Genomic DNA, 17951 nt, shown 5'->3' with positions numbered 1-17951 from the left:
CATTGATGTCAAAGGGGAGAAGGGCATGAGAGAAACCATGAAGTGATTTGAGGTAGAATCAAAGATTTGTGATTTGAGTTGTTTATCAAAGGGGGAGCTGATCTTTGTGATTTCTAGGGAGATTGTTGACAGTTTATTTGTTTCTTTGAATTGATTGCTTTTAAAATTCATATTTTTCCATCAATGTCAAATGGGGAGATTGTTGGATGATTGTTGGGTAGAGTGATGTGTTGTCATTGATGTCAACATATTCCTTTGTATGTTTGAGTGGTGTAGTCAGATTAACTAAGATGGTGTAGCCAGTGTTTTCCAAATGAGCTGATGCAGATTAATGGGTTTTGAGATACTTATCTCTAGTTGATTCAGTAGAATTTTCAGAGGTCAGAATGAAGAATTGGTCGAGTTATGAGATCTAATATTGTGGTTTTCTTTTTAGTTGTTTAGTGATGATAGTATTTTGTAAATCGATATGTATTACTCTAAAATTTTAATATATTTGGTTGTGGATGTGTGTGATGTATTATGGATGTTCATGTACGTCATGCATTTGAGTGGATCGTGATTTGGAGGTCCACAAGTGAATCTTTCAATTTGACAGTCTGTTTGGTTGATATTGTTGAGAACTGGTAGAGGATGATGGTGATTCTAGTAATCTGATTTGTTGATGTGTGATTCATGATGCTTGTGGATTTTCCCATATTGTGTGCTATGCGTATTGATGGTCTGCATTGATAGTTGTGTGCACTATTAAAGATTTTCTTTATTCTAGTGGTGTTCTTTGTATTGTCCAATATTCATGATTGTGGTGTGTTACAGATGATTGAGCCATAATTTTTAGGTCTAGAATATATCTTAGCCAAAATTGTTTAGGTCTGCATGCATTGTTGTGGCATGTGTTGTATTTTGTAAATTGTGATATGTGCGGTGAACCGACCTTGATGATATTCATCCAAGGTTGATGATATGTATAAATAAATATTGTAATCATTGTGTACGGTATATGGATTAGTGAATAATGTTTTAATTATTCAACATAGGTCTAAAGAAGTGTGAAGAAGTGTGAAAGTACAAAGTTTGTGTTATGATCTTAAGTTGAACTATAACCAAGAATGAGGTGATGTTATTTTTTCAGTTCATCCGAATCTTTTTGTAAGTTAGTAAGACTTCTTGTAAGGTAGTGAGCCTTCCCTAGGGTTATAGCCTTTATTATTTTGAGTAGTGAGCTCTAGGCAGTGTGCTTTACTGCAATTGTATTCTCCATTGTAATATTTCACGTATTCTTAACATGGTATTATCTCATTATGGGTAGGTTCCCATCATGGTTTTTCCCTTAACTGGGTTTTCCACATCAAAAATGTTGGTGTTATGTATGTTATTTATATGGTGTTAATTTATTGTTTTAATATTTAATAGAAGATTAGAATTTATGGATGAGTTAAGTTAAAGTTTTTGAGTAAAGTGATTCACCCCCTCCCCCCCTCTCAGTTTGTTGCATTGTTGCCAACAATATATAGGACATAAACAACAAGACAAAAGACACAAAGGGGATACTACTAAAAAAAGGCTCCAAATCAACTAGTCGAAGAGACCTCAATAGTCAAAATGTATCAACCACTAATATCATTCTTAGAATGCTATTGCGAGAGTGCAAGTGGTCACATGGAGAGAGAAAGAGAATGCATCGAATGGTGAACCATGATCCAACAACTAGAAATGTATGATATGCTATGATTTTATGGGGAAAAGAAAAGGGAAAACATGAATTCAATGAGATAGCAAGTTGTGCTATGCTAGGTGATCTATGAGAGGAAAAGTAAGAGGTAAAATGGATACCATTGGCTATCAAGCCATGTTATTCTAGGTGATGCATGAAAGTACAAATTCTCATGGGATAATAAGTTGTGTTATGTTGTGTAATCTATGCAGGAAGGAACACTTCAGTAGCAAGCTATGTTATGCTAGGTCCACTCATCATAGAAAGAGAGAAATATGAGTTTAAAGGTAGAGAAATTTGCGTTGTTCTAGTCAACTCACCCCAATGAATTAAAAACAAAAAGGTTTAGAGGTCCAACAAGTTGTGTTATGATAGTCAACCTATCTAAAAGGAAGAGTTGAAAGGTCTAGAAAGTTGTGTTATACTAGTAAAATTATTCAACAAAACAGTGCATAAGGATATCCAAGAAAGGCATTATGCAAGGAAGATTATAACATGAATTGAAAAAGGATAATCAAGCAAGGCATTATGCAAGGAAATTCACAACTTCAATTGAAAAAGGATAACCAAGAAAATAATTATGTAAGAAAAGTTGTACCTTAAATTGAAAAAGGAAAACCAAGCAAGGAATTATGCAATGAAATCTATAACTTGAATTGAAAAAGGATAACCAACCAAGGCATTATGCAAGGAAATCTGCAACTTGAATTGAAAAGGAGAAGCAGCAAAGTCATTATGCAAGGAAATTCATAACCTAAATTGAAAATAGGCTAGGAGGCCTTGATGCATGCCCTACCTTAAGATGTCAACGTAGTCATAATTTGTTGTGTTAAGGGAGAAAACTAGATGCAAGGATACGCATCTTCATCATAAAGAAGATATCATTTAAGAAACAATGTACATAACTCCAAGCTAAAGAGAATTAACTATTATAATGATGTAGGAGCATCCGTGGTTCTTGGCAATCTTGCATCAACCAAAAAACATTTTATGTTAGTTTATTTCTTGTTTTGTAGTTTCAACATTTCTTTTTTACATTTCTTCGCAATTTTTCACCAAATCGTGTGGAATTGGATTTTGCTTAAGGACGTGTTCATCTAGCTTATCCTATGTCCACATGACATTTAGATCTTTTTTTGGAAAGTTATCACTTGTGTTCACTTTCTAATCAGCAAGTAATGGGACTAACTGACAAATCAATTGGAAAGCCTATATGGGACAAATTGGACACTCTGAAAGAAGGTGACCCTACTATTAAAATTTATAAACTTGATGGTTATTGGGTGAGGTATGTGAACTTGAAGATGGAAGAAGATAAAAGGATTGGTGCATTTATAGAGAGAGCTAATGAGATTATTCTGGGAATTCAATGTTGTGGTGGATCTTTGAGTGAAGATAAAATAGTTTCTAAAGTACTGAGAGCTTTGCCACTAGCTTATAAGATGAAGGCTATTGCAATTAGTGAATTGAGAACTATGGAAAAAAAATATGTTAATAGGGATACCTTGGTTGGGAAGTTATCTTCTTTTGACCTTGAGGAATTTCGACCTTATGGAGCTATAAAATCTGAATCTTCCTTTCATACATCTACATCATCTATTGGCTAGAGTGATTGGAAATATTTATATGTGAAAGAAATAGAGGATATGAAGAAAGAAGATGAAGAGTTTGAGAAACTTGAAGCGTTATTTGCTAGAAGAGTACCTAAAGGATAGACAAGAAGTAAGTATGAAGGAAAATAACCTTTTAAATGCATTGCATGTAATAAGATAGGTCATTTTGCATCTAGATGTCTTGAAAGGAATTCAATATTTGAGGAAAGAGCTAGAAGATCTTTTAGGCCTAACCATTATTATCAGAACAAGCATAAGTACATGAGAATGAAAGACAAATCATGCTACTATGTTGATGAGGAAGGTGTGAATGATTCTAATGATGAGCCAACACAAGATTAAGCTTTTGGATCCGATAAAGGAAAGGAATGGATATTTTTGGCTATCAAGGAAAATGATTTGGTACCCAAAGAGAACACCTTGCTACTAAAATTGAAGACAAGGATGAATGGGTAATTGATAGTGGATGTGCACATCATATGACTGGAGATAAAAGGAAGTTATTATCTTTGCAAGAATTTGATGGTGGTCTGGTTAGATTTGGAGATGACAAAGCATGTATGATAAATGGAAAATGAACAATATCATCAGATCATAAGAATAACAATGATAATGTTTATTATGTTGAAGGTTTAAGGCATAATCATTCGAGTGTAGGGTAGTTGGTGGATAAGGGATTTTAGTTACAATTGAAGGATGGAAAATGCAAGATTATCAACAGATCAGGATTGGAGATAGCAACTGGTACACAGACTAAAGGTAATATATTTCATTTGAACTCCAGTGAGAAGAAATGTTTGATTGCACAAATTTATGAGAGTTGGCTATGGCATAAGAGGTTGTGTCATGTGAATTATGATTGCATTGTGAAGATCAGTTCTACTAAGGTAGTTAGAGATATATCTAAGACTGTAAAGCCCTATAATCCAATATGTAAGGAATCTCAAATGGGAAATAAAGTTAGAACTACTTTTAAGAGTATACAAGATTAATCTAATGATTTTATTGATCTTATTCATACCGATTTGTATGGTCATGCTAGAATCAAAAAAATTTCAGGGTGATAGATATTCAATTCTAATCATTGATGTCTATTCAAGAATGATGTGGGTTACTTTACTAAGGGATAAGTCTAAAGCGTTTGAGAAGTTTAAAATTTTTAAAGCTAAAGTTGAGATAGAGACAAGATTGAAGATTAAATGCTTAAGGTCAGATCAGGGTGGAGAATTCATATCAGGTGAATTTCATAGCTATTGTGAGAAGAATGGGATAAGGAGATAGTTGTCTGCACCCTGGACACCTTAGAATGGAGTTATGGAAAGGAAGAACAAAACTATCTTGGATGTAGCTATAAATTTGATGATGAAAGTTAATCTACCTCATGTCTACTAGAGAGAAGTTGTAAGGACATTGACATACACATTCAACAAAGTTCATATCAAAGGAGATACTACTTAGACACCTTATGAGTTATGGTTTGGTCATACACCAATAGTTAAGTATTTTATAATCTTTGGTAGTAAATATATCAAAAGAGATGATTCCATTTGAAAGTTTGATCCTAGATGTGATGAAGGAACATTTATTGGTTATTCTAATGAAAGTAAAGCATATAGATGTTATAACAAAAGATTGTAGAGAATTGTGGAGAGTACAAATGTCAAAGTGGATGAGAAGAACATAAGTCAAATCAGAACTTATTGGAAGGAATCGATAGTGGAAATGATCATAACTAAATTGGTAGCACCTACACCAGAACAAAATGTTGAACCAGTTACTCCAGTAGTATTAGACAATTCAACAATAACTGAAGATCACGATAGAGGAACTGAAAGTCATAAGACACCTAGGTATGTAAGGTTGAATCATTCAAAAGATTAGATCATTGGAGACAAAAACAAAGGAGTGATGAAAAGAATAAGGTTGGTAGTTGATGAGGTATGTTCAATTTCTCAAGTTGAACCGACATCAGTAATTGAAGCTTGTAAAGATGAATGTTGGATGGAAGCTATGGAAGAAGAATAAGATCACATAGAAAAGAATAAGACATGGATTTTAGTTCCCCGACCTAAAAATAAGAATGTTATTGGAACTAGATGGGTTTTTTAGAATAAAATGAATAAAGATGGACAAGTTGTGAGGAATAAAACTAGATTGATTTGTAAACGATATTCTCAGAAGGAAGGAATTCATTATGATGAAACCTTTGCACTGGTAGCTAGGATTGAAGCTGTGAGATTATTTCTTTCTTATGCTGCACATAAGAACTACAAGGTTTATCAGATGGATTTCAAATGTGGATTTTTGAATGGAGATCTTGAAGAGGAAGTATATATTGAGAAACCTAATGGATTTTCTCTTTCAAATGACAAAAACATGGTTTGCAGGTTAAAGAAATATTTATATGGATTGAAACAAGCCCCTAGAGCTTGGTATTCAAGACTGGATAAATATCTTTTGAAGCTTCATTTCACTAAAGGTAATGGTGACAGTAATCTATATTATAAGATCATTGATGATGACATATTGATTATTGAAGTCTTTGTTGACTATATCATTTCTAGAGGTGAAGATAAGTTGTGTATGGAATTCTCTAACAATATGAAGAATGAATTTGAGATGTCTATGATTGGAGAGATGATATTTTTCTTAGGTTTGCAGATTACTCAAACTGATAAAGGTATTTTTATATGTCAAACTAAGTATGCTAGAGAGTTGTTGAAGAAATTTGGGTCGAAAAATTCTAAACCAGTTGGTACACCTATGGTTACAAGTGAGAAATTGACAAAGAATGATGCATCTACACTGGTAAATCCTATAAGGTACAAGTCTTTGATTGTCTAGAGGTTTGTTATATTTGACTCAAACTGGATCAGATATAATGAATGAATTTTGTGTTGTATCAAGATATTAGAGTGATCCTAGAGAAAATCACGTGAGTGAGGTGAAAAGGATTTTCAAATATTTGCAAGGAACAACTGAATATGGTTTGTGGTATCCTCAGAATGATGACTTTACATCCGGTGGAGCTTTCTTTCTTGGAAAGAAACTTGTTTCATGGATCAGAAAAAATAAATCATGCGTATCTTTATCAACTGTTGAAGATGAGTATGTTGTTGCTACTCCTAACTATACACAAGTTCTATGGATGAAGCAGATGTTGAAGGATATAAAGGTGGATTGTAATGAACCGATAATTATTCAATATGATAACTCTACTGCTATTGATATATTAAAGAATCTGGTATTTCATTCTAAGACAAAGCACATATCTACCAAGTATAACTCTTTGAAGGAAAAGGTGGAAGCAAATGAAGTCAAACTGGTATATGCGAACACTAAAGAGCAGATTGCAAACATTTTCACTAAACCATTGCCTAAAGAGTCATTTGAGTACTTCAGAGATAGATTGGGGGTTTATGCCCCTCTGATAGAGACTAAAATGATGTTGATTGGCATTAGTGTGACATGCATTTATATAGCTACTATTCATTCCGAATTCATGTGGTGGTGCTATTACTTAAGGGAAGTAGTCAGTTGTGAGGTTTGGTGGATCTATGATCTTTCTTTGATATTTATACCAGATCTTTGGTATTGACTTCAAAGGGGGAGATATATCTATGAATAACAGAGCTTAACATAATATCTGTCAAAGAGGGAGTTTGGTTGAGAGCTTCATTGTAATATCATCTTATGGGAGATTGTTGTCTATCTTCTTTTCGGGGAGACTTGTTTGGCATTTTCTTGGCACTTGGATGTTTTTCACATCTAGTTTTTCCATCAATGCCAAAGGGGGATATTGTTGGCAATTTAGAGGAATTAATTATGTGTTGCATTGATGTTTTGTCATTGATGGCAACACTGACAGTTTTGGTTGTTTACTTATTTTCGGTTGGTTCCGATAGAGTGGTTGGTTTATGATGTTGATCCGACATGCTTTGGTTTGTGGATTTTGTTTTAATCTATCATTTATGATATTCAGATGTATATCACATTCAGTTGGTTCAGGATTTGATGACTTAGAGCTATCATTTGTTCTAGTAAGCCTTTTGGTCACTGGTAAGGGTTTTATCGGTAGAGCTTTGTTGAAGATATTTTGATGCACATGATAAGTGGTATTTGTGTGGCTTCTAGATGGCTATCTAGATGTTGTTGGTTATCTTGTTCATGTTCATGTTGATCGGTGGTGTTGAATTTAATTTATGGTGACTATTTTGGGTTAGGTATTATCTAGTTTATGGACCGGTTTATGTAACGTGTTGGTCGATGTTCCTGATGTGTTAGCGATGGGATTTAATATTTGGTTTACATTATTTTTGACCTGAGCCGAATTGGTTGATCATTGAATTGTGGTTTTATGTTATGAATTTATTGTATTATATTTTAGGTGGCCGACCTAATTATCTAGGTCTCGAGTTAGTAATATAAATATGATGTAATATCTCTTTGTAGATCATGTATGCATGTATGGGCTTAAGGGATTATTGGATTATAGGATTATTTATGTGCGAATAATGTTGTAATCATAAGCAAAGGTTTTGTTCGATCATAGGTGATCAAATTGGGTTTGTAAGAAAGGTTTAAGGCCTCGGGTATTGAGCTTAACCGAAACTATACTCAGGCATAGGAGATGCTATAATTGCAGTTCAATCTTCATTCTGGATTGTAGTCTGATATATTTTGTAGTTAGTGAGGCTCCTTTTATAATGATCAATGTGCTCTAGTATTTTCGCCTTCCTGCATGTGCAGGCACTTTCATATTATAATCACATACTTATTGCAGAAGTATTATCTGATTGTGGGTAGGCTTCCCACCGTGGTTTTTCCCTTTACCAAGTTTTCCACGTCCAAATCTTGGTGTCATGTATAATGGATGGATAATAACTATTCTATAATTTATGTTTATGTTCAATTGCTACATCTTCTATTGTAGTATTTAGTTTATGCATTCTGGTATTGAGTTTATATGTTCCAATAATATAGTTTTGAATGCTTAAAGTTCTATAATCTGTTGACAACTGATTCACACCCGCCCTCTCAATTGTCCTCTGGTTATCTGATCTGTCTAACACTAAGACCAAATTATCAACAACACTCCTCTCTTTATCATCAGGAGAAGAGGTCTTAAGAGAAATAATTTCCTTCGACAAGGATTGGATCATAGCCAAAGTTTGAATGTTAGTTGGAGACTCAGATACTTGTATATCTATATTATCAAAGGAACCTACAACATCAAACTTGTTTGACATCATTCCATTGCATGCACCTTGATAATGTTGAGCAATTGTTTTACCCCTATTTGTTTGTTTGATAGGAATAAAACCATCAGAATTCTTGTGATCATTAGAAATGGGTTGTTTCCCTTTCACACTAGAACCATCCTTAGGAGTATCAAAAGTAGTGGGAGAAACAATAGAGAGTTTCTTTAGGCAATTTCTCTGCAAATTTTCATAAACATGACACAAGTGACATTGAAATGGAAGAGCCTCATAATCTAAATACTGAATCCAGTTTACATTTTTAGATCTAATCTCAATAGATTCTAGCAAAGGTTGATTAAGATCTATCTCTACACAAACATGTGCCTAAGAGAATACCTTACAATCCAAAGTATGATGAGAAGGACCCAATGGTTTCCCAAGGACTGCATCAATAAAATTAAGAACATTAAAACGCTAAAACTCCCTTGGAAGGTGAAGAAGACAAACCCAAGAAGGAATCCTGGAGGGTAACTCTTCTGAAAGATCAAAACCCACATGCCATGGTTTCAAAAAAAGACCTACTTGATTATAGAAATATGGTCCACCTTCAAAATATTTTTTACAATCCGTTAGGCATGAAAAAACCACAAAGAAGTAGTCATTTGAAATAAGAAAAATATCCACATCACCTTGGGGCTGCCAAGTTCAATGAGCCCAATTCTTTTAAAATGCCAAAGAGGCATGGAACCCCATAAAATTACAAATCAAAGTGTTGGGTGTAATAGTAAACATCATCCGCAAGAACCTCCACATTAATAACCACAACACGATGAGAATCACTCTTTGGTAGACACCCATTCAACCATTGACGAAAATTGTTAGTATGCACTAGATGAACACTGTGCCCATCACAAAAAAAACTTTGCACAGCCTATTGATGTGTGGATGTCGATGTATGTACATTTTGAATTTCTTTTTAGAAATTCAATGTTTCAATTTATGTTATAAATTTTAATTTATTTAAAACTAAAATATAATCATGTTTAAATTATATTAAACATTAAACTAGTATATAAATCTTAAAATTAACTCATATAGAAATGACAATCAGTCCATATCTTTTACTTGAAAGTAAGAGAGAAAGATACAGTCACGAAAATCGCAGTTAGCCACTAAAAGGCAACAAAAGTAGAAAATTTCAATTATTAAAATCAAATAAAATTCAATATCGAATAATCAAATCTTTTAAATGAAAACATGCTTAAATGATAGAAATTAAAAAAATAAAAAATCTAATATAAAATTAAATATTTTTAAACATGTCCATATTGTTGTCTTTTTGTAGACCTGTACTCAGAATAAGTCTAAAACCATCTCAATTGCCATGATGAATGAAGAAATTCCATAACATTTGGGAAATAACCGTTGAGAATTAAAATTTACTAATGCCAAAGCAAAACATATAAAAGGATAGCCTCCCTTCATTGTTGCTGAGAAAAAGATAAGATCCCTTTCATTTGATTAAAGTAGGCATTAGATAAGATCCCTTTCATTTGATTAAAGTAGCCATTAGGGATTCAAATGCCATTTGATTTGATTGCCATGTCTATAAAGGATCCATTGTGGTCCCTAGTCCTACTGACACATCCTATGCCAAAAGGACCTAGGTTGCCTTTTGAGGCCCATCAAATTGAGTTTTAACTAGCCAGTTTTAGGTAGGGACCAGACAACAAAGCTTCTAAATTCAGCCTTCTTTCAAAAATGAAGGAATTTTAATGCCAATCCATCTAATATGATCTTATCATCCAAGTCTATAAATTCCCTATTGGGATTGGAAGAGAAGGCAGGCTACAAATAATGATATTATTATATTGTTATGATATTTTCATTTAAAATAATACAAGCTATTACATTACAAATTCTATATTATTATTAATTATATTATGTTTTACCTACATTTAAATTTTAATAAATTAAAAAGTAGTGTTATTTTGATTAAATTATTTATTATCTTAATAAACTTACGAATGTTAAGGTTACTATTATTTATTTTCAATTTTATTTATTTATAATTATTAATTAGATTTTATATATTCTGACTTTTTACAATTTATATATTTTTATTGTGTGATATTTTAATTTAAAATAATAAAAGCTGTTAAATATTATTACATTACAAAGTTCTATGTTATTATTAATTTCATTATGTTTTATCTACGTTTAAATTTTAATAAACTAAAAAATAGTGTTATTTTTATTTAATTATTTATTATCTTAATAAACTTACGAATGTTAAGATTACTATTATTTATTTTCAATTTTATTTTCTTATAATTATTAATTAGATTTTATATATTTTGACTTTTTGTTTTTGTCTACTCTAGTTCAAATCTTTTCTAACTGTCATATCTAATTTTTTTAAAAGTTATGTAAAAGATCAAAATAAAAAAAAGTTACAATGTATTTCATGAAGTGGTCCACAAGCTAACCATAAGCTCCATGGAAATCACCACCATCAAAGCCTATTATACAAGGAAATACCAACATTTCATATACAACGAAAAATTAATTTATTGATTACCTTTAAACATATCAAAATTTCAAAATAAAGCAATTAGTAAAACTAAAGGTAATTATAAATAATATTATATTATGAATTGCAATTAATTAATAGGTCCAATATCCATCCAAGGCTAAATAGACAATAACAATAACACACTATAACCTTTATATTAATTGAATATTTTTATATGAAACATAAATAATGTGATATGAGGTGAGACGGAGTGAGGGCGAAGGTGTACGTGGACGAGGCTTCAGACTGCTCTACCTAGATGATATGCTATTAACTCTCTTTTGATTTTTCTATAATTATTATTATTTATCGAATTTCATCAATGATAATTATGAAAAATTGATTTTGAATAAATTTGATGTGTAGATGATAGATAATGTATGTATGTTTCATTTTCTCTATAAGTATTATTTAATTACTTTGAATAGAATATATATTTTTAAAATATAAATATGTTAGTTTAATTTATCAATTGTATAAACAAACTACAATATTTTTTCAAAGTTTAAATATTTAAGCTATGAATTAATAGATTTATAACATTTTTCTCTATTTTGATATTTAAAATGTATCTTTTTCTTATTTTTAATATAATAAAAAATATTTATTTTTAGTTTTAAATCAATAATAATAAACATAAGATTTCAAATTTATTAATATGAACAAATATTTTTTCATACATATTAAAAATGACAATTATTAAAGCATATTATTATTATTTTTTAAATAATACAAATCCATTTTTCACTTAAAAAAGAAACCTAGATAATTATTATTTATCTAATTTTATCAAGTACATAACCAAAATTTATAAAAATATATATTTTTTTAATTAGATAAAAGAAAAAATTACAATAAATAGTTACAGCAGAATAGGCAATGTCCACAAAGCAAAAATAGACAGCAATCCACAACCAAAAATTGTAAGAATTACATCATACCATAAAAAACAATATATATTAATATAATAATCAAACTATTATTGATTTTGTCGAAGTGCCAATGTTTATTATTTGGAAAAGCTTCTAAATTTTAATATTGATTTTGTGGGTTTGCTCGCATCGTAAATGTGAAAAATCATCCTGCCATTTTGCAACCCAAAACAAGGCCAATAGCAGAACGCCAACGAAAAAAAAAAAAAAAAAAGAATATTTGCTTAACAAATACGCAACTTCACCACTGCAAGTAGCAACCAAAAAAATCTAAGAAAACGTTGAATTTGATTGGTTGTTTATATTTAGTTTAATCTCCGTTTAAATTCTGATCCCTTCCCTATAGTCCCATCACCATGGCAGGAACTAACAGTTTGTGGGAAACATTCAAGAGATTTAACAAGCTTGTCTTATTTGCATTAAACGTAGAGTTTTTTTGTTTTGTTTTTTTTAAAATTGTTTTGCATTTTAAATCATTTTTAAAGTCAAAAAAATATTATTAATTTTTTAATGATAAAATTAATAATAATTTTTTAAGTATTTAAAATTAGAGGTAAAATTATTTTTTTGTTTTAATGATAAAATTGAGGAGAATGCAAGAACAGTATATCTAAATTTTAATTAATTAAAAAAAATCTTTTATGATAAATAAATATATAAATATATATATATTAATATTATAACTAAAAAAAATCAAAAAAATTGGGGCACCTTGCTGGTACCACCAATCAAAAAAGCCAACTTTACTAATTTACCTTGTGGAGGGGAGGGCCCCAAAAAGTCTATGGAGAATCTTAGAAAACTGGTTTCTTGGGATTGTAAGAGAAAATGGTCTACTTTATTTGGGTCAAACCTCAAAGGCAAGGCTATTGCGCCTGTTCCCCATAGAGTGGACTCGAAGCCTGACTCTTCTTCCATTTCTATTCCAGATTGTATTGTGGAAAGCAATATGGCTGATCTGGCCTCTGTCCCGGTTGGCAAGTTTATTGGCCCTTGACGTAATATTGAAGTTGTTAGGGATTGGGTATCCCGTAACTGAAAGGGAAAGGGTCATATTGAAGTGGTGGCTATGTCTAATGGTTTTTCCTCATTCTCCTTTGCCTATGAGGAGGACCTTCGATCTGTTTTAGCGGGTGCTCCCTGGATGTTAGGCAAATCATCATTGGCTCTCAAGAAATGGGAACTAGACTTTAATCCAAAGGAATGGGAATGTAATGAGGCCCCTATTTGGGTGTGGCTACCAAGTTTGCCTATGGAGTTCTGGGGTGAAGAAATATTTACTGGAAATGCTGCTTGCTTTGGTGAGCTCCTTTTAGTTTACCCAATGACCTCTGTGAAGAGGCATCTGGTGTATGCCAAAATATGTGTGAATGTTAAACAATCTGCTAATTTTCCGAAGGAGGTTGACCTCTTCTCTAAGCTATGCAGATGTGTTCAGAAAGTTGAGTATGAATCTATTCCCTTTTCTTTGGATCTATGGGGGTGGATTTGGCGGTGCCCCTGTCTTTGGATCCCTTTCCATGTATGGGTGGATTGAATAATATCCTGGGTGCTTAGGATGGTCCAAATCCAAATCCTTCAATCCTGGAACCCTTGAATGAGGAAGGGGAGGTAGGGGGAAGTTCAAAACTTGAGGAGATTTCTAATGGGGATAAGTCTGTGATGGAGAGTCATAGGGTTGTGGATCCTTCCATCCACCTTTTTGTTGAAGTTAGGAATTTATCAGATCCAAACATTACTAATGATGTGACCCAGGATGATGATAACCTAAATCTATTTATTGAGGTAAAAACAAAGCACAGAAAGAGGAACTCCCCAACTAGTCATTTATTAATACCAGTTTCTAGTGGTGTTAAGACCAGAAACAGACAAAAGGTTGATTCTGGAATGGAATTGAGGGCAATGGAGAGACCTCCCAATGCGATTAGCAGAGATAAGCATAGTCAGGCTTCCATTACTGATGGATTCCCGACAATACTTTAGGACATGGGGATTGGTTCCCCCCATCCAGTCAAATGGAAGTCATTTCATGGAATATTAGGGGATTGAATCATCCCCACAAGCATGATCTTCTATCCAATCGAGTTAGAGATCAAAAGCCGGATATTTTCTTGTTCAAGAAACCAAAATGTCTGGTTGTAGAGTGGAAAAGATCAAGTTGGCTGTTTTCGGGGAGTTCAATACTCATTGTGTTAATGCTGACGAGGCTTCTAGTGGTATTGCCACTTTGTGGAATCCTAGACAACTCTTTGGTAAGGATGTCTTTACCTCACCTAATCACATTGCCACTATATTTACTAGTCTATCTAACGGATTGTCTTGAATCATCTCTAATATTTATGTGCCAAATGCGAAAAATGCTAGAAAATTGCTATGGTCCTCTATCATTAATGCTAGAATGGCTTTCCCAAATGAAAAGTGGATTCTATTAGGGGATTTTAATACCCCATTTTTTAGTATGGAAAAGGCTGGTGGAATGCTGGTTTCAGATGACAGTAGGTAGGACTTGGCAGATATGATTAATTCTCTGGGTTTGTTAGACCTTGATCTCCTTGGGGCTAAATTCACTTGGTCCAACAGAAGAAGTGGGGAGGACATCATCCAAGTCAGACTAGACAGAGGTATTATTTCTCCTAACTAGATTCATAATGCTTCATGCAGATTAAATGTGTTGTCCAGAATTGGATCTGACCATTTCCCGATTTGTCTGAGTATATCCCATTTGAATGGGAGAAAGGCCTTTCCCTTCAATTTTGAGAAGATGTGTCATTTAGCTCCGAATATTCATGACAATATTTCTAAATGGTGGAATGTTGGCATTCAGGCAACTGTGATGTTTAGAGTGGCTAAGAAGCTAGCCAATATTAAGTCTGATAGCCAACTCTAGAATAAAGTATCCATTGGCAATATTTTTCAAATAAAAAATGATCTTAAGAAAGATTTAGATGATGTCCGGTCTCAGATTCAAGATATGGGGTATGACCCTGTGGTTATGGATAAAGAAGTTGAGTTTGTTACCAAGATTCATGATATCATATTTAAGGAGGAGGAATTCTGGAAGCAGAGGTCCAGAGCATTATGGCTCAAATCTGGTGATAGAAACACAAAAAAATTTCATATGACTACTCTCAAACATAGGGCCTCTAACATAATCAATAAAATTTTAGTGGATCACGACTAGATTGATAAGAAGGAAGAGTTGAACCAAGAAGACATTAGATATTTTTCCACTCTTCTTTCAGATGATGGTCCCCTTGATGTTAATGCTCCAGTTGAGATCCTACGGGAGTTTAGAAGCACTGTCTCCCACGACATGAAAAAGGAGCTAACCAGAATCCCATCTCATGATGAGGTTAAAGCTGTGGTTTTTTCCTTTGAAGGTAATAAAGTTCTTGGCCCTGATAGTTTCCCTATTTTTTTTTTCAAACTTTTTGGCAGATTATTTGTTCGGATGTTGTGGATGCTGCTAGAGAGTTCTTTGGTTCTAGATTTCTTCTTAAAGAACTTAATGCTACCCTTTTTGTCCCAATCCCTAAGAAACTCGATGCATGCTCCTTTCAGGAATTTAGACCCATTAGTTTATGTAACTCGATCTATAAAATCTTTACCAAGATCATTGTGTGTAGGCTTAACAAATTGCTACACTCTTTGATTTCGAAGCACCATAATGGCTTTGTTCCTAGTAGAATTTTTTTGAATTCTATTATTGTTGTCCATGAGAATATCCATTCTTTGTCTATCAATAAGAAGCCACACTTCTTGTTGAAGTTGAATCTCCTCAAAGCTTATGATAACCTTTGGTTTTGGTAACCATTTCATCTAGCTTGTCAATCAGTGTGTTACCACTCCCAAATTTTTGGTTTTGGTCAATGATTTAGCATCTAGTTTCTTCTCGGCATCGAGGGGCATTAGACAGGGGGATCCTCTATCCCATTCCTCTTTATTCTAATGAGTGAAGCTTTCAGTAAAATTATCCAGAGAGATGTCAGGAATAGTAATTTGAGGGGTTTGTGGCCTTCATCCCAAGCTACTATTTTCTCCCACCAACAATTTGTTGATGATACGCTTCTGATGGGGGAAAGTTCAATTAAAGAAGTAGATAATATTAAAGTTATTCTGGATACTTATGAGAAAGGATCGAGGCAAAAAGTCAGTCTCTCTAGAAGCTTCATATTCTTCATGAATAGTCTTGAGCATAGAAAAATGAAGATTGGCAATATTTTGGGTTGTAAGATGGGTGTCCTCCCTGATTCGTATTTGGGTTTGCCCTTGTGTGTGGCACTGGCCTCGGACTCCATCTGGTCTAGTTTGATTGATTGATTTCAAAGGAAGTTGGCTAGTTGGAAAGGAATTTTGTTAAGCCCAACGGGTAAACTTAATTAATTAAGGCTTCATTTCAGAACCTCCCTATATATGCTATGAGTCTATTTAAAATCCCAGTCAAATTTGTTGATAGAATGGAAAGTATTCAAAAGTGCTTCCTTTGGTCGAGCTCTGAATCCCAGAGTAGGCTTCATTTGGTCGCCTGGGATCAAGTTTGTTTGCCTAGAAATCATGGAGGCCTAGATATTAGACTTTTGAGAGACTTTAATAGAGCTTTAATGACGAAGAAGCTATAGAGATGTCTAAAAGAGAACAATGAGTGGATTGATATTTTTAAGGACAAATACCAAATTTATGGCTTCCAAAGAATACTGGAAAATTATTCCCTCTTGATTTTTGTCTCTGATCTGTGGAATAACTTCTTCAGATTCTCTTCCATTATTTCTCAAGGAAGTCGATGGGTTCTGCAAAATTGTAGAAATATAAGGTTTTGGGATGATTGGTGGACAAGAGAGGGACCTTTGTCTAATTCGGCGTGGGTTTCACAATTCAAATAGAAATGCATTAATCTGATTGGATTTTGGGTTGCGGATTATATCAGTAATGGCATTTGGGTGGACCTCGGAACCTTGGATGTTTATCTATCTCCTTTGTTTTCTTGGTTGAACCTGATCATGATTCCTTCCTCTCTAGTGCAAGATGTGATTATTTGGAATGGATCTACCTTGGGGCATTTTCTCATGGCAGATGCTTTTAGAATCATCACGAGGTCTTTTTCTCCTACCCCCTTTTGGGCTCGAATTTTGATTAAGCTCTTAATTCCTAAAGTTAATATCTTCTTCAGGTTATTCATGTAAAACAGGATTTCTATAATTGATAATCTCTGTAAATGTGGCATCCCCATCACTAATAGATGTTTTTCATGTAAAGAAGAAGCCGAAAATGTTGACCATTCGCTCTTACATTTCTCCTATGCTAGGGACATCTCGGCCTTCTTTTTCGACCTATAGAATTGTAATTGTGTCCCCCATGATTCTATCTAGAACTTATAGTTCCAATGGAAGTGCCCTTATGACAATCATGTGATTGGTATTCACTGGAACTTATCCTTACCTCATATTGGTTGGGGTTTGTGGAAGGAAAGAAATAATAGGGTCTTCAAAGATTTAGTAAAGATGCTAATTTAATTTATCAATTGTATAAAAATAAATTATGATATTTTTATAGAGCCAAAATATCAAAGCCATGAAGTAATAGATTTATAACATTTTTCTTCATTTTGACATTTAAAATGTATCTTTTTCTTATTGTCATTTTAATAAAAAAAATATATTTTTAGTTTTAAACTGATAATAGTAAACATAACATTTCAAATGTATTAGTATGAACAAATATTTTTGCATGCATATTTAAAAAGGAAAACTATTAAAACATATTATTATTTATTTTTAAAATAATATAAATCCACTTTTCACTTAAAAAAATTTGAGTAATTGCTAGTAATCTTATTTTATCAAATATATAATCAAAATTTATAAAAAGTAATAATTTATCAGTTGCATAAAACAATCCATATCATATCTATTTAATAAA

The sequence above is a fragment of the Cryptomeria japonica genome, chromosome 3 (assembly GCF_030272615.1).
Source record: "Cryptomeria japonica chromosome 3, Sugi_1.0, whole genome shotgun sequence".
Taxonomy (NCBI): Eukaryota; Viridiplantae; Streptophyta; class Pinopsida; order Cupressales; family Cupressaceae; genus Cryptomeria; species Cryptomeria japonica.
This window is presented reverse-complemented; position numbering follows the sequence as displayed.